This window comes from Chiloscyllium plagiosum, unplaced genomic scaffold, assembly GCF_037043375.1.
Source record: "Chiloscyllium plagiosum isolate Xiang-an unplaced genomic scaffold, Cpla_swu_hap1 HiC_scaffold_10, whole genome shotgun sequence".
NCBI classification, from domain to species: Eukaryota; Metazoa; Chordata; class Chondrichthyes; order Orectolobiformes; family Hemiscylliidae; genus Chiloscyllium; species Chiloscyllium plagiosum.
In genome coordinates, this window is record NW_028270148.1 from 44,229,938 (window position 1) to 44,248,882 (window position 18,945).

General features: G+C 40.5%; 1 protein-coding gene across 2 annotated transcripts in view; it reads left to right on the plus strand.

The window, feature by feature from the left end:
• Window positions 1-18,945, plus strand: part of hhat (hedgehog acyltransferase) — a 251,337-nt gene that overhangs the window by 193,058 nt on the left and 39,334 nt on the right. The gene's annotated exons all lie outside the window — the stretch shown is intronic.

An 18,945-nucleotide genomic window follows, 5' to 3' on the forward strand; every position in this document is an offset into this window, starting at 1 on the left:
GTGTCTATAAAGTTGTTATTAGGGGTAAAAGAATTTAGTCTGGCTTTTTAATATTTTTATTGCATTTGTTTCAAATAGATTTTTTTAAAGTGCGGCAAGTTTGTGTTTTCTTTTTGTATAATAAACTTTTACATTTGTAGTGATTGGAACAAAGGCCTGGTAGATCTCATTGAATATAAGATCCTTAATTGGGTCTGTCAGCCTGGGCCAATCAGGGAGCCCTGGCTGACAGATATAAACAGGAGACTTTACAGAATCATAAGAAACCCTACCAATCAAGAAAAATTGCAATTCAAGAAACATCTGGAAGCTTAGAATTTGGGTTGAATATGAACACAAATAGACAAAAACAATGGTCATTTGAAGGTAGAAATGGATAGTGCTGCAATATGTAGTTATGTTTAAATATTCAGGATAAATGATAACAGAAGATGGCAGCTGTGATGTCAATGTTAAGTGAACAATATTAGAGGTAGCCCAGAGTCAATTTTGTGAAGATGAAGAATGTGATAACAACAATAAATCTCAAGATTGTAACAAGGGAAAAAACAACTCCGTTCACTTTAGGTGATAAAGAAACAGCTGAAGATTTTGGATACCTATGAAACTTGACAATATTTTGGCAGAAAACCTGATCTCCAATACTTGCCACCATGAATTAAATTGTTGCCTAGGTATGTCCTGTCCTCAAAAAGCAGGAAAAATCTAAACTGGTCAATTCCAGTCCTATCAATCGACTCCTGATTAGGAACAAAGTGATAGAAAGGGACGTTGACAGTGCGTGGAAGTGACATTTGTTCAGCAATAACCTAAAAACAAAACAGAGACTATCAGCCCAGTCACTAGCCACAATCACGTAGGACAGTGCTGGAAAAAAGAAAGAAAAGAGAAAAAAATAAATAGACAGTCATTTTAGGGACTGGCTTTGAGCTGCCTGGTCAGAGTCCATGTACCGTGTACATGTAAATAAAGGGCGACTGGATACCAACTTCATTTCAACATTGTTTTATTAAGAGAATATTGCCAACCCTGGGAAATGGTAGTTCCTTTGTTTTTTTTTGTCATTCTCCTTTGAGAATTAAAAAGAAAGGACTCTTTCACAATTTCAGACGGTTCACATTTCTGATGAATTCCTAATAACAAGCAATAAATCATCAATTATCTTGTTACTCCTAAGATAATATTGACAGAAATCAATCATGTTCATGTCCCAGCAAAAACAACGTTTATGTTTAAAGTGTCCCACATCACCAATGTTTCAGAAGGTAGGATCAGCAGGTGGTAGGCCAGGTATATCAGGCCACTAAATTTGACAAGATGAACCTGCCTGAAGGTCCAAGTCATGTTCTGCATTCTTAAAGATGAATTTTAGGCTTAGCTTTTTACATGAAACACAATCTCCTTCCAAAGTTGCACTTCTGTGATGGGAAGTGGAATATAAATGTTGGTGTGGGTGGAGGAAACAAGCAGCCTCCCAGACTTAGTTACTTGTGCTGAGCCTTCCAGCTTCTGCTAGATGATGGGCTTCCTCAATGTACCCTGATTAGCTGGACATCTGCCTTTGTCATGCTAATTGAAAGACTTCCCTATCCACTTATGCCTGGATACATCCCATGTTGATCAATGGATTTTAGGTGCCACTTTAACAATGCTAGGCCTGCCCCTTTATTTAGAAGGAAATGGGCAGCCAAACTAATTCACTTTTTTTAAATCACTAAAGTGCAGTATCACCATGAACCTGATTGTTATAAATCTCTACAGGCTGTCGTTTAAAACCTTAAGCTGATTAAACTAAGCTTTATCCAGAAACACACATACAATCCCTATTGTTATTTAACATAGTAAAGTAATAAATTTAAACTTGAGAAGAAAAAATACCTCTTCACATTTTATGTTGGAGATACAATAGAGAAATAGAGGAAGTAGGTCAGAAAATGTGATTTGTTGTTGATGCAAGGAATCTAGGATTCCTTCACTATCGAGGACAATTCTGCAGTAATAGGGGGATTTTGATGTGGAGGAGAGTCCAGACAAGTTAAGCTAATCAGATCTACTGGTAAACTCTCAGGCAAGTCATGTGCTTAAGCATACAGTTCTTTGATCTAAGTTATACAACTATAAATTGGATAAGGGAAATGGTACAGATGGAGAAATAAGGGCACGGAGGCAGGGTCAAGAAACAGGTTAATAGCAGCTGAATGTCATCGAATGCGCAAAGTGAGGAAGTTGTGAGTCTGATCACAAATTTCAACCCATCCCTCACTATTGGACAATTTCAGACCGAGATAGGAAAATACCTTAAGAGTTTAAAGCAATACTGCAAAGTGTCATGGAATAACAATACTGCAGTATGTTGTGCTGTATAGTATTAGGAATATGAAAGAAGCAATCAGACAAGGATTCAGGAATAAAAACTGGTTGTCGCCTGCTCTCAGTATGCACAAAGTTTGAGAGTCTTGAGACTATTGGGTAACATGTTGGCTCAGTGGTTAGTACTGCTACCTCACAGCACCAGAGACCTGGATTTGATTCCAACCTCAGGTGACCGTGTGGAGTTTGCACATTCTCCCCGTGTTGGCATAGGTTTCCTGTGGATGTTCTGGTTTTCTCCCACAGTCCAAAAATGTGCATGTTAGGGTGATTGGGCATGCTAAATTGTCCAGAGATGTGCAGGCTAGTTGGATTAACCATGGTGAATGCAGGTTGACAGGGTAGGAGTTAGGGTCTGGGTGGGATGATCTTCAAAAGGTTAGTGTGGACTGATGGGCTGAATGGCCTACTTTCATACTGTAGGGTTTCTATGATTTTCACCTGAAATTGGGATAATGAGGATTCTGTTTGTTTTCAATAGGAGATCATTGGTTATTTCACAACATCCAACAAAATGGCGCTGATTCCAATAGGAATTGGGTCATAAGCATGGGCGGCACGGTGGCACAGTGGTGAGCACTGCTGCCTCACAGCGCTAGAGACCCAGGTTCAATTCCCGCCTCAGGCGACTGACTGTGTGGAGTTTGCACGTTCTCCTCGTGTCTGTGTGGGTTTCCTCCGGGTGCTCCAGTTTCCTCCCACAGTCACAAAGATGTGCAGGTCAGGTGAATTGGCCATGCTAAATTGCCCGTAGTGTTAGGTAAGGGGTAAATGTAGGGATATGGGTGGGTTGCGCTTCGGCGGGTCGACCTGGACTTGTTGGCTGAAGGGCCTGTTTCCACACTGTAAGTAACCTAATCTAATCACTGTGCCTGTTTCCACGCAAAGTGAGAGATGAAATTGCCCCGGAATGAGTCAAATTTTCTAGCAAGAGCAAGGAATGTTCATACATACTTGGGAAATGCTCTGTCTTAATGCACAGTACATAGCATCGAATATAGAATCCCTACAGTATGGAAACAGACCATTCAGCCCATCCAGTCCACACCAGTCCTATGAAGAGCATCCCACTCAGACCCATCACCCTATCCTATCCTTGGACTCTGCATTTACCATGGCTAATGCACCTAACCTACACATCCCTGAACACTATGTGTAATTTATCATGGCCAATCCATCTCACTTGCACATTTTTGGACTGTGGGAGGAAACGAGCACCCAGCAGAAACCCATGCAGACATGGAGAGAAGGTACAAACACCACACAGTCAGCCAAGGATAGAATTGAACCCACGTCCCTGGCGCTGTGAGACAGCAGTGCTAACTACTGAGCCGCTATGCTGCCTGACAATAGTTCAAGATTACACATATCTACCCACATACCCAACAAGCAAACAAGTCATTAATATTGGCAAAGTCTAGTTTGGCTGAATTGTTTGAAGGGAAAGAGCAGATGGATGGCAGGCTTCTGGGAAGAAAGCTGCATACATTTCATGCATGCCAGCTGACACCTCTGGTTAATCTTTTCATTTAAATCCAGAAGAGAGATAATGAAGCCTACACCTAAACAGGGATATTCATTAAACAGGATGAGCGAATGGTAATGTTTACCATTGATGGAAACATCCAAGCATGTCTTTTGCTAGGTATTTGTTTTAGTATTCCCTAAATGCTGTTTTTGAATATGTTTACCTATTGTGCTTAAGACCATGAATTATGATCTGTATCCTTTATGAAACAGCAGAAATAAAACACTATATAGTGTCTTTTATGTCAGTTGAATGCTTCAGAGTCTAAGTGAATGGATGGACTGTTGTGCTACCAGAGGTGGTGAGATTGGAGGCAGTAAGGGCACTTAATTAGATGTGGACGGTGGCACATACAGCTCCTAACACCTTTCCACATACACCAGTTCTGGGTGGTGAGGTCCATGGTTAACCTTGCGACCCCAGTGCCAACTGAGGCCCAAGTGGCTAAGTAAGGACCATGAAAGTCTCAGCCCGCTGCTGCTGATATTAACCCAGTGGTAAGTAGGCATGCTGCCCTGTGGCATGCCTGATAGGTCAATCTGTGCAAGTAACCTGACACCACCTGTGATTACTGTGATCTCACAAACGAAGGCAATCACTGTCTGATTGCGGGAATGACCAACTGCGGGGAGGCAGCTGTTGGGAACTACTTCACTACCCTTGCTTCTGAGCCTCCTGCCTACCTCTCCCCATTATGAACCACCCTTGTTTCTCAATATTATTTGAGACCTTGCTGCACAGATACTGCATGCTGCTGAATATGACCTTAAAATAATGACTAACCTTCAAAAGTACTATAGTTGTCAGAGTTTTGAGACATCTTTGGTTGTAAAAAGTTTTATATATTGCAAATTATTTATTTCTTAATGGAATTTTGGAAAATTATAAAGTCATAGAATCCGACTTATTATGGCGCAGAAAGAAGCCATTCAGCCCATCTAATCCATACAAGATGAGGGCATGCCGAGAAATCTCACTGGGACTTGGAGTGAGATTCTCTCCAAAAACTGGTCAAAAAAACCCGAAGATTCAGCCCATTGTCATAATCAGGGTTGTAGAGAGTTCTAAATGTTAGGCAGGGCTAATGTTCCTGTGCAGCTAAAAACAATTAATTTTTGAGTTCTTTATAGCTGGAATGCTCAGGTAATTCCTTAGAACAGTTGAATAATCCTGTATAGCTGGGCTCAAAGAGCCAGAGAAGTAAACTCTATGCAGAAAAGAACTGTCAAGTTTATGGTACCAAAAATTCAACAAAATTACAGAGTTTGTGAACCTGGGGACTCGTGTGTGAAGTCAGGAGCAGCTGGTTCTCTGTTATTAGAACTTGTGCCTCCAGAAAATCCTAGAAGCTGTTGGGGCTCAGAAGAAGCCATGTAACCATTAATAGTTGAGTGCAACATTGGCTTGTATAATTGAACAAAATTAGTTTCAAGAAAGATAATCATGGAGAAGTTAGATTTTATGAAACGTTGGAGTTGTGCTAATAATTAAGTACTGGAATGCCACTTCCAAGAATCTGAGAGTGGAGACCCAGGAAAGGGAAATGGAGCATCGGAATGTGAGCAGTCATCAAGGAAGTCTATGACAGAGAAGCTCTTGAGGGAGTTTCAAGGCCACATCTCTAGAGTGAAGCTCTATAATCTCTTGCTATATTTTAACTGGGATTAGGGGTCATTCTTTTATGTAATGTTCAAATATTTGTCTGACATTCATATTGTCCTCATGTTTAGTTTGGGATGTCACAAAATCAATCTTATACACAGTTTAACCCTCTTCTTTTGTTAATAACTTTTTGTTAATAACCTTGGCATGTTTGTTTAAGTCATTTTAGGAGCAAACCATTTATTTGTTGGTGTTTATTCTGAACCTGACATAGTCTCAGACTTAGACAATTGGCATTATTACCAACCAAATTAAAATTAAAATATGTTATGACTAATGGAGGATTGGGACTAGAAAAGAATTGGTGTCCCTTAAACCTAAGTCATAACAAGACCCATCAATCAGGTTTTTTTAAAAATAGACAACAAAGTTATTGTCTTACTATAACCAAGATTTAGTCAGCAAAGATGTAAAGCTATGGTAGTTAACACATAGTTTGACAATGTAGATTAAAAAAGAGATTTTCTCTGCAATATTGACTTTGTAAAAAAACAACTTAGTCAATGGCAGTTGGTTCTCAAACAAAACAGATTAACGAATGAAATGTTCAAGATGGCTTTCAGTTGGCATCCTGGCATATGTAGGCTGGGTGTTGTCTTTGAAGACACAGTTTGCTCAGGAATTGTTGAAAACTCTTTCAGATGCTTTTCAGGAAACCGATGAAGCAGCACTTCCATTCTCACAGTGAACTCACAACAAGGCTTTCTGAGGAAGTGGGAGGCTGAACTGAATAGCATCTCTCTCTCTCTCTCTCTCTCTCTCTCTCTCAGCAAACTGGGTCTCAAGTGAAACCAAACAATCTACAAACCAAAAATGGCCATAAAGCCAGGCAGGTGGTTTCTAGCAAATTAACCCAAGCAATTAGCTTAAGTAATGAGATTTTGAAGACATGTCTTTTAAAATAAGTGTCCCAATGTTTCTTAAATGCCTTTTCAGTGACTTCTTTTTTAAACAGTCACACTTTCTCCACAAAAGTTCAAATGAACCATTGTCCATAATCCTTAAAATACAAATTCTCAATAGGATTTTAATAATGAAATATCTTCACAACTCTTCTCTGCTTTTGTCCTCAATATTTCTATTTATGAAGCCTAAGATCATATATGCTTTATTAATTTCTTTCTCAATATGTTTTGCTCTCCAAAGAGCTGTGGACATGAATGCATAGGTGCCCCTCATCGTTCCCCAGGACAAGTCAGATTCCCGAATGAAAACTGGTTTCCTCTTCACTATCTCTCTCACCTTATAGTATTCAACCTGGATCTTGCTTGAAAATTTCACCAGATATGCAAGATGCACTTTTTTAGCATTTCATCATATTCTGCCTCACTCTCATCATCAAATGAACCTTAGCTTTGGTTCTCCTACATTTTCCGCTTCCTTGAATGTACCTACTCTGCAAGCATCTCTTCCTCAAAGACTAAAGACAGTTCTGTAACAGAATTTTAGTCAGTCTTCTGTCCCATTTTAGATCCCTTCTCTTACCAATTTAAAAGTTACATGTTAGCGTGTTCCTTGTTCTTCTCCATCCAGCAATAATTAGAACCTTAGCATGAGTCTTCAAACACTTAATTATGCAGTGCCTGCAAATTAATACATTTAAAAAGTGCCGCACTTGGGAGTGAGATTTATATTCATAAATACTAAATGGTACAATGTGATTCTGACTCATAGCAACAATGTTCATCATAGTTCTACCAGCTTTGTCAGGGAAGCAAAATGCCTGAGCTAATCTCTTGTGGATTTAAACAATTAACCAGAAGAAAGAGCTTGCATTTTCTTGGAGACTTTTGTGCTTCTGAGTGAATTAAATACTTCTGAAATGTCACTGTTATAATGCAGGTAAACTTGAGTGCCAGTCTACACACAGCACGGTCATAGAGCCATAGAGATGTACAGCATGGACACAGACCCTTCGGTCCAACCCGTCCATGCTGACGAGATATCCCAACCCAATCTAGTCCCACCTGCCAGCACCTGGCCCATATCCCTCCAAACCCTTCCTATTCATATACCCATCCAAATCCCTCTTAAATGTTGCAATTATACCAGCCTCCACCACTTCCTCTGGCAGCTCATTCCATGCACGTACCACCCTCTGTGTGTAGGTCTCTTTTATATCTTGCCCCTCTCACCCTAAACCTGTGCCCTCTAGTTCTGGACTCCCCGACCCCAGGGAAAAGACTTTGCCTATTTACCCTATCCATGCCCCTCATAATTTTATAAACCTCTATAAGGTCACCCTTCAGCCTCCGATGCTCCAGGGAAAACATGTTAAGAATGTTCAGGTTACTGACTGTTTTTCTGGGCTTTCCACAACTGTGCACCAACGTCACGACTCAGTGGTAGAAACTTCACAAAAATATCCTCTCAGAATATGGAGGATAAACATTGACTAGGACATCAAAATAAATCACTCACTTTTCTTCATATGACGCCATAGTTTCTATTATGCCTTCTAAGAATGGTTTTAGTTTAATAACTCTTCTGAAAAATAACTCTAATGCACCACCTATGTTACACTGCATTGAATAATCAGCTCAAGTCTGTGAAATGGGGAAAACCCACACATTTTGATTCAGCGTTAATATTGGTAATATGAGTTAAGATTGATACTTCTGAAGCAACATACCTGTTATGTATCTGGTCCAACACAAACTAGAGCAGTTGCCCAATCTTTAGAGTGTGATTAGTTATGCTTATTTGGACCTAAACTGAATAGTATCCCTTTGGGGAAAAATATAAACAGAATTAGAAAACCTTATACGGAGAAATGGTTTTATGAAGAAATGCAAGCACACTCAAACACATTGAGCTGACAGACACACAATAAGAAAGCCAGGTAACTATTACAAAAGATGTTTCTTGGTGGAGAAACTCAAAGTGCACATGAATGCTTCAAAAACTTCAAAAGAAAGCAGAAGAAAACTGTGATTTTCTTTCTTCTTCTGACTTTGTGATGTCATGTTTGCCAAAAAAGATGCTTAACCCATGGTTTATATGAGCTGTAGAAGTTGACAGTCTTTTTTACAACATGAGTCATTTAATAATTCACAATAAGCACTGTGCACTGAGTAGGAATAAACAGCAAACATGGAACATGAAGGAAATATAGGTGACATTGACTTACTTTGCATATGACCCCAAAGAAAAATATTATTTTGAGAAAATATATAGTCAAAGTAAATTCTACAGAAAAAGATATCAACAACAATTTGCAATGTTTCTATGCCCCCTCAGTGTTTTGTAACCAAAAATAAATTGTAGTTTAACAGGAACTGTTATAATGCAAGCTGATTTTAAGTCATATCCCGAGTGAAATGTGGCTAGGTAGACCATAAATTTTAATTTTAATATTTACCATGGTGGTCAGTCACTGAATATATTTCCAAGATGGGCTTTTAAGGATAGCTAATCAGTATCTCTGCCTGGATGCAAAGTCCATGTGGGTATTGCCATGGTGATGTCTTGAGATGGTAAAGATACAGAAGAAGCCATTAATGATATTAGATGACAGATTTTTCTCACCTATCACTGAATATTACAGACCAATTAGTCTGCCAGGGTTTAGGAAAGGAAGAGCAACTGTAGGCAACAAGACACTGCAGTTTACCCGTTTACATCTGGGAGCTCGCTGTCAGATTTGAAATATCACATTCATGCAGAGTTAAAATGAGGCTTAAAGATTTGTCTAGCTTTAGCTAACGAGAGAAATCTCCAGGAAAACTTGAACTGTGAGAGACACTTCACAGTTAGAAATTATAAAATTGTGAAAGGAAAAGAATAAAAGTAAATTCTCCGGAACAAAGTATCATTTTGGACTGAGTTTGGGAGAATTGAATATCTACTTAAAGGACAGTGTAAAGTATACCTACAAAGTGTGTTTTTCCAGTTGTGTTAAAAATTCTCTTCTGCAGCTTATCACATTGGTTGCCTTCAAAAATAGTGATTATTCAATAGTTGCTTTAGTTTGTCCCAAAAACATCTTAAAACATGAAACGGTGTGTCATGAACCTGGGACATTCAAATATAGTTTTAAAAAGTTATTGGTCTGTATAGGGATCATGCCACTTGGCCCTAAAGTTTGGCATTTCTTTCCTAGATCTCTTGCTTCTCTTGTCCTTTAAACCTACTTCTTTGACCAAGGTTTTCGTCACCTGTTCTAGTATCTTGTTAAGTAGCTCGATGTCGGGGGAGGGATCTAAGATGGCGGCGATCTGAGAAGATCACACTGCAGAGCTTCATATCGCAGCAGGAGCAGGACGGTCCTTTAACCACCCAACCCAGGTCATCAGGATTTCTTGGGGCGTTGGAAAGATTGTGGAGCCCCAAGAAACATTTAAAAATTGACTTACCTGTATTTTCAGCTGTCCAGAAATGCCTAAAAAGGGAGGAGGAGCATCTGAGGCCGGGCCTGCAGCTCAGCCTGCAGCAGCCTCGGAGCCAATTACTCTCCAGAACCTGGTAAACCAGCTCTCGAAATCTCGCGAGATGTTGGGGAAACAGATTGAAGAGAAGCTGGCTCCAGTCTTTCTCATGCTGCAGAAGCATGAGCAGCAGCTGGGAGACCTAGAGAAGAGGTGGAGCACAGGGTCACAGTGGTGGAAGCTGATACCAGTTCATTCAAGGAAGAGATCCAAGCCCTGAAGATACAGTTCGTAATTTGCGTGACCAAGTGGATGATCTTGAAAACAGTGGCAGGAGAAAAAACATTCGGATCATTCGTCTGCCCGAGGGTAAGGAAGGTGAGCGGCCTGCGGGATTTGTTGAAGATTGGCTTCCGAAATTCCTTGACTTGGAGACTGACATGAGAGGATTGAAGATAGACAGGGCTCACCAGGTTGCAGCGTGGAGGTCGGGTCTGGGTCAAAGCCCTCGTCCTTTCCTGGTGCAGTTCCATCATTACCGGGATAAGGAGAGAGTCATGGGAGGCTTCCAGACTTCAGGGGAAGGATCCAAAGGTCCTAATTTACGAGGGGTCTAAGATCATGTTTTTTCAGGACTTTTCAGCGGCGGTGATCCAGAAACGAAAATCGTATGGTGGTGTCAAGAGAAGATTGAAGGAGCTTGGGATTCAGTACTCCCTGAGATATCCGGCAGTGCTTCGGATCACCTTAGGTGGATCCATGCATCTCTTTGACACATCGGAGAAGGCAAGAGACTTTGTGGACAAACTAACCTAAGTTAAACAATTGTAGTATGTATAAATATTGTTGCTTGGGTATGCGTTTATAATTCTGTAGAAGAAATGGAGGAAATCTGGTTGGAGCTTTGTTTTTCCCCTTTTTTTTCCTCTATTGATAATAATTTGGTTCAAACTATGTCTGGCGGTGGTTAAGATATACATTTTAAATTTCTAAGTTAGGACATAACAAAGGATGGGTGGGGTATTTATTCCCTTTTTTTTAATGAAAGAATTTTTTTTATTAATATTAATATTCTATGGGGTGTTTATTCTTTTTAGCTTGTGCTTGCGATGCGGCTCTAGCTGGGAGAAGTGAAGGTGGTTGAGATGGTTAGATGCCTATTTATGGGCAGTTTGGGATGGGTAGTTGCCCCCTCTGGGCAGGGGATGAGTTCCCCTACTCAGCGCTATTGGCGCTTTATATGGTGGTTTGTTTTCTGGTTTTTGTTGTGTTTTATTTTTAATAATTTTGTATGTTTGTTAAATGTAGTGGTTTTAGTTTATGTAGTTTTTATATTTGGTGGACCATGCGACACTAAGGCTCAACAGTTTGTGGTTCGGGTTCCTCCTCTCTGGAATTTAAATGTAATTGCAGAAGATTATGGCTAATGATTTGATTAAATGGTGTACCTGGAACATCAAGGGAAGTCACTCACCAATTAAGAGGAAGAAGGTACTCTTGAGTCTTAGAAAGGAGAAGGTGGATATTGCTTTGTTACAGGAGACACATTTGGATGACAAGGAGCATTTAAAATTACAGCAGAATGGCTTTGACCGAGTTTATTTTTCATCATTTAGTACCAGAAGTAGGGGAGTGGCTATATTGGTAAGGAAAAATCTCTCATTTAAATTGTTGGAATGTGTTAAAGACACAAACGGGAGTTTTGTAATTCTTAAAGCCTTGATAAATGGGGAAGAATATGGCATTTTAGATGTTTATTGTCCCCCAGCTCATCCTCTTAAATTCTTGGTAGATGCTTTTTCTAAACTGATAAGTCTCAAGTCTCGGCACATCATTATAGGGGAAGATTTTAACTGCCTCATGGACCCCACAGTAGACAGGTTGCCTAAAGGTCTCTCAATACCCTCTGCACAAACTAAACAGTTATTGGGTCTGCGTGGGGAATTTGGGTTAGTGGACGTCTGGAGGTGTCTCCACCCTACAGGTAGGGATTTCACGTTTTTCTCCAATCTGCATAGATGTCACACGAGGATTGATTTTTTTCTGACCCCTGCGGTAATCCTGGATCTGGTGGCATCCTGTACGATTGGTAATATTGCCATCTCTGATCATGCTCCAGTGTACCTCATGGTTAAAATTAAGGATGTTACAGTGGATTCAAGGTACTGGCGAATGGACCCCTTTATTCTCATGGACAGCAGGTTTGTGGAGTATTTCTCTAGGGAATTTCGGGCATTCCTAGACATCGGCAGAGGCTCGGTTGATAGCTCATCTGTTCTCTGGGAAACTGCCAAAGCTTATGCCAGAGGGTTAGTTATTTCATATTCCGCAAGTAGGAAGCGGCAGAAGGGTGGGCAGCAATGTCTCCTTGAAGCACGGTTGAAGGCAGCCGAGAAGGCCTATTTTGACAGACCCTCATTGGTCAAACTACAGATGATTACGGCACTGCGGTCTACACTAAATTCCGTGCTCACGCAGACAGCAAAGAAGGAGCTGGCTTTTGCAAAGCAAAGATTATACGAGCATGGTGACAAGCCAGGCAAATACTTAGCATACCTTGCCAGAAAGAGAAGTGCCCCACAAACCATTACAGCGATTAGGGAAGGGTCTGGGAACCTAACATGTAATTCTAAAAAGACTAATGTGGCATTCCAGAGATTCTACTCTAAGTTATGTCAGTCTGAGAAATGTGAGGAGGGGCAGGCCAAAATGGTATCCTCTTTTAGAGATCTGAAGCTCCCAGGTGTGACTCCCGAACAACGGTCCTTTCTCAATGCCCCATTATCAGAGCAAGAAGTGCAGGAAGCTGTGAGGCAGCTTCAGAGTGGAATGGCGCCCGGTCCTGATGGACTTCCCAGTGAATTCTATAAGGAATTTATAAGTATACTGTCAGGCCCGATGCTGAATATGTTTAATGATTCATACAGTCATGTTTGTTTCCCATCATCTGAGAGAGGCCAATATTTCACTTATCCTTAAAAATGGGAAGGATCTGGAAGACTGTGCTTCATACAGGCCCATCTCGCTCTTAAATGTGTACTTTAAGATCCTCTCTAAGGCACGTGCATTAAGGCTGGAGACTGTGTTACCCTCTATTATTAAAGAGGATCAGACAGGCTTCATAAAGGGTCGCAGATCCTACAATAACATTAGGAGGCTGCTTAACGAATTCAAGCATGCCAATATCAGTCAATACAGGGATTGGTGATTTCTTTAGATGCAGAGAAGGCATTTGACCGAGTTGAGTGGCCGTACCTTTTCTATACTCTAGACCGGTTTGGTCTGGGCGAAGTTTTCATAAGATGGCTAAAGATGGGCTACAGTGTACCTCTCGCTGCGGTCACTACCAACGGGGTACGATTAAGCAACTTTAATATTTCTAGGGGCAACCGGCAGGGCTGTCCCCTTTCACCATTACTTTTTACGTTGGTGATTGAACTGTTGGCAGAGGCCATTCGTGGGGATCTCAATATATCAGCTCCAGAAGTGGGGTCAAAATTACATAAGATCTCGCTGTATGCAGATGATGTTCTAATTTTCTTGACAAATCCAGCAGTCTCAGTGCCTTGCCTGATACAATGCATTCACGCGTTTGGTGCTTTTTCAGGGTATAAGATTAATTTTGCTAAATTAGAGGCTATGCCTATGGGTGGTCTTAGGAAAGAGTTTACCCTTGAGAGTGACTATAGATTCCCATTTAGGTGGTCAAGGGGGGTTTTGTGTATTTGGGCATATTCATTACTCCAGTTCTGGATTGGCTGTTCAAAACCAATTTTACTCAATTATTTGAAAAAAATTAAACAAGATCTCCAAAGATGGGAGGCACTTCCAGTCTCATGGTTGGGTCAAATAGCACTTATTAAGATGAATATTCTCCCTCGTTTGCTCTACCCTATACGGATGCTCCCCCTGATTTTCAATAAACAAACACTCAGGAGACTGAACAGTTGGTTCAGCTCCTTTATCTGGCACCGTAAATGGACCCTCATTAAATTAGTCAAACGGCAGTTGCCTCACAGATTGGGGGGAGTAGACCTTCCGGACATTAAAGATTACCAATTAAGTTCGCTTTTGACCTACATAAGTGACTGGGTTTGTGGGGATTCTCTTTCAATATGGCTAAATATCGAAGTTTCCCAGGCAAGGTGCCCCTTACCAGTTTGCTGTTTTTGGACAAAGTGAGGACAGTTAGGGAATATTGCCATAACCCAATCGTCATCAATACTGTTAAAGCATGGAGGGCAATTCGGCAGAGGGAAGGTAATATTGGCAAAACATCTTTGTTTACACCTTTAGTGGGTATGCCGAGTTTTCAACCAGGTATGATAGATTCAGGATTTAAACGTTGGGCAGCTAGGGGTATATCTTGCATGGGTGATTTATTTGAGGAAGATATAATGATGTCCTTCGATCAGTTAGTACGGAAGTACGAGTTACCTAATAGAGACCTCTTTCGTTTTTTTTCAAGTTAGGGACTTTATTCAAAAAAAGACCACACTTTTGACTGATCTCTATAAATCTTGCATAGAAAGAGGGGTACTAAGGGCTAAGCGTACACTCTCTGTCAGTACTCTATATCACCAATTGGGGGGTGCCACCTCAGATGAGTCTGATCGACTCTGCAAGATGTGGGAAGGAGAGCTGGGTGTTAAAGTTTCTTCAGAGGCATGGGAGGATATTTGGGAGAATGCAAGGAAGATAGAAATTTGCAATAGGACCCATGCTTTACAGTTGAAGATTCTTCACAGGGTCCACTTAGCCCCAGACCGTTTGTCAAAATTTAAACCAGGGATATCTTCAGCATGTCCTTAAGTGCAAGGTCTGTACGGGTACTCTTACCCATTGTCTTTGGTCTTGTGACAGGCTTCAAACATATTGGAGCACTGTGGTGGGTGCAATGGAGAGGATTTTAGGTGTAAGGGTGAAGAAGGACCCTATTTCGCTCCTTTTGGGCCTACCCATTGTATTTCCTGCAGACTCGTATAAGGAAAAACTTTTCAATATTCTTACATTCTGTGCAAGGAAGAATATCTTGCTAGGTTGGATATCAGAAAACCCTCCAGGCCTGTCGGGTTGGCGGAAGATTGTTATGGAGCATATTCCCCTAGATTTTCTCCCAAATATGGTACACCACAAAACTGAGAATTTTTACAAGACATGGCAACCCTTTTTGAAATACCTGGACACAGATTTATCTGCCACACTAACAAGGGTTTTTATATAGCCGTAACGATTGTGTTTCATGAGTCCAATATCCAGGGAGGTGGACCTGTGAATGTATAAGTGTTTTGTTTGGCTGGGCTGAGTTATTACTATTTATTTGTTTGTTGTTAGGTATTTATTTAGTTAGTTAAATAGTTAGTTTAGGTTTTTTTTAAATTTTATACTTCTCTATATATGTTTATACATTCATATATGAGGGTAGGTTAGGGAATTTTTTTATTATTTGGGTTTAGTTTTGTACTGTTTTGAATTGCATTGTTTTGTATTTGTAATATTTAAAAATCTATTTTTTCTTAATAAAAATATATTATTAAAAAAAAGTAGCTCGATGTCATATTTAATTTGATCATGCTCCTGTGAAGTGCCATGGGATGTTTTACTGCATTAATTGTAATTGTTCCCACACAACAAGCACTCAGTGGCATTTGACTGGCTTCTGGTGCCCTAGCTATGTATCTCAAAGTAAAATTAGATTACTGACAGTGTGGAAACAGGCCCTTCGGCCCAACAAGTCCACACCGACCTTCCGAAAAGCAACCCACCCAGACCCATTCCCCTGCATTTACCCCTTCACCTAACACTATGGGCAATTTAGCATGGCCAGTTCACCTAACCTGCACATCTTTGGACTGTGGGAGGAAACCAGAGCACCCGGAGGAAACCCACGCAGATACGGGGAGAATGTGCAAACTCCACACAGACAGTTGCCTGAGGTGGGAATTGAACCTGGGTCTCTGGCGCTGTGAGGCAGCAGAGCTAACCACTGTGCTACCGTGCCACCCACAACATAAGTTCCAACTGTGCAAACATATATGTATCATTTCTGTAGCTCTGATTTCATATACAAGTGGTATTATTCACTGTTTGGTTTATACGTTTTTGATGACACCTCTACTTTGGCTCTTATTGCATTGATGACTTATCCACTTACGTAATTTTGAAATTCTGATTTTTTTTCTGCAATTATTCAGAGGATGTGGGCATTGTTAGCTCTACCAGTATTTATTGCCCATCCCTAGTTGCCCTGCAGGAGGTGGTGGTGGTGAACTGCCCTCTTGAACTGCTATAGCCTTTTCAGTGTAGGTGCACCCTCAGTGCTAACAGTGAGGGCAGTTGGAGGATGTTGATCGAGTGACAGTGAAGGAAAAGATAATTTATTTCAAGTCAGGATGGTGAGTAGCTTGGCAGAGGACTTGCAGATGATGTTTCCATCTGTCTGCTGTCCTTGTCATAAATAGTGGTGGTCATGTATCTGAAAGGTGCTGTCTAACCAAGTCTAAATGAGTTTCTTCAATATACCTTGTAGATTACGCACACTGCTGGTACTGTGCATTAGTAGTAGAGGGAGTGAATGTTTATGAATGGGTGTGTGTGTGTGTGTCAGTCAAGCAGGTTGCTTTGTCCTGGATGGTGTCAATCTTCAGATTGTTTTATCAGAGTTCCACTCACCCAGGCAAGTGGGGAATATTCCATCATACTCCTGACTTGTGCCTTATAGATAGTTGTCAGAGTTTGGGAGTCAGGAAAATGACCTAGCTTCTGACCTATTCTTGTAGCCACTGTATTTATATGGCTAGTCCAGTACAGTTTCTAGGCAGTGGTAACCCCTAGGCTGATGATAGTGGTGCATTCAGCAGTGGTGATGCCATTGAAAGTCAAAGGATGATAGTTATATTTTCTATTTTGGAGATCGTCACTGCGTGGCACTGTGAAACAGAAATGTTACTTGTCAGCCCAAAACTGGATATTGTCCAGGTCATGCTACATTTGGACAGAGACCGCTTCAGTATCTTAAAACCAAAATAACTGCAGATGCTGCAAATCAGAAACAAAAGTGGATGTTGCTGGAAAAGCTCAGCAGGTCTGGCAGCACTTGTGAAGAGAAATCAAAGTTAACATTTTGCATCCAGTGACCATTCCTCAGAACACGTTATACTTAGTCAAATGCACTCTTGATGTTCAGGGCCTTTCCTCTGGAATTCAGTTCTTTTGTTCATTTTTGGACTAAGGCTGTAATAAAGCCAGGAGCTGAGGGGCCTTGGCAGAATCCAAACTGGGCATTTATTGCTAAGCAAGTATTGTTTAATAGCACTCTGGATGACATTCCATCACTTTACTGAGGATTAAGATTAGCTGGTTGGGACTGTAGTTGGCTGTCGTGGATTTTCCTTTTCATTGTATAGGATATATCTAGGCAATTTTCCACACTCTCGGGTAGATGTTAATGCTGCCCTTGTATTGGAAGAGCTTTGCAAGGAGCGCAGCAGATTCTCGAGCACAAATCTTCAGTATTGTTGACAGAATACATCAGGGCCCATAGTCTTTCCAGTATTTATTGCCATCAGCCATTTTTTGTTATCATGTAAATTGAGTGAAATTGGCTAAAGACTGGCATTTATGAGGCTGAAATGGATTGTCCACTTGACACATCTGACTTAAGTCTGTTGCAAAATGCTTAAGCCCAGCCTTTTGCATTGATGTGGTGGGCTCCTTATCATGGAGGATGGGCATATTTGTGAAGTCTGCTCCTGTCTTGAAAGCGGTGCTCCAAAAGCTAGTGTGCTTCCAATTAAACCTGTTGGACTATAACCTGGTGTTGTGTAATTTTTAACTTTGTCCTCCTGTCTTAATAGTTTAATTCTCCACTACCATTCACAATTGGACGGTAGGACTGCAGAGCTTAAATCTAATTTGTTGACATGAGATTGCATCGTCCTGTCTATCACATGATGCTTCCAATATTTGGCATGAAGTAGTCCTTTTTTTTAGCTTTCCCTGGTGGCATGGTGGCTCAGTGGTTAGCACTGCTGCACCTCAGCGCCAGGGACCTGGGTTCAATTCCAGCCCGTGTCTGTGATGGTTTCTTCCAGGTGCTCTGGTTTCCTCCCACAGTCCAAAGATGTGCAGGTCAGGTGGATTGGTCATGCTAAACTGCTGATCTTAAATGCAGCTATTGTGTAGTGAAAATTGTTGAGATAAAGTAAATTTGTCATTGGATTAATTCGTGAATCATAAAATAGCCCTATAGACGAACGTATAAAGCTGAAGTGTGGCCATGAAATTATACCACTAAAGCTAGTTTGAATCGGCTTGCAGTTTTAACATGGCAGACAAAGTACCTTGATGATAAGTGTTTGAAGTTAATTTTCCACTTTGTTATATAAATCTAGCTTATGATCTAATTAATAACTCTAATGAGCAACTCAATGTATGAGTATACCTAGCATATAAAGTACATGGTTCACAGTTGTGACGCACAGTATGATTGGACTTATTTGGACTAATTAATTTAGAACAGATGAGTCCTTGTAGTAATTTCTCAGTTTTTAATCTGATTAGTTGAGTTCATTCTTTAAAAAAACCCATTATTTATACTATTAAAAGTAAATGACCACAGCCTGTACCCATCTCTGTAAAAATAAAATTCCTAATCAAATTTCAGAGTTTCCGTGCTAGAGTAAGAAATCCTGTCTCTAGGATTATGTATCTTAATAAATAAATACAACCATTGAACTGCTCCTAAAAGAGACCTTCTTTTCTCTTTAACACAGAAGTTCATGTAGAATTCAGAATTGATAATAATCTATCTCAAAGTAACAAAGGATCATCGTTCATGCAGGTCTTCCAGATGCATCCTTATTTCTTGAATGCTGATTCACAGTTCAGTTGTTGCATTGATTTAAATTGAGCGTATATGTGCAAGTTTATTTATCATAGTTGATTTTTTTTTTAAATTCACTCTTGGGGAATGGGTGTTGCTGGCTAGGCCAGCATTTATTATCCAGACCTAATTGC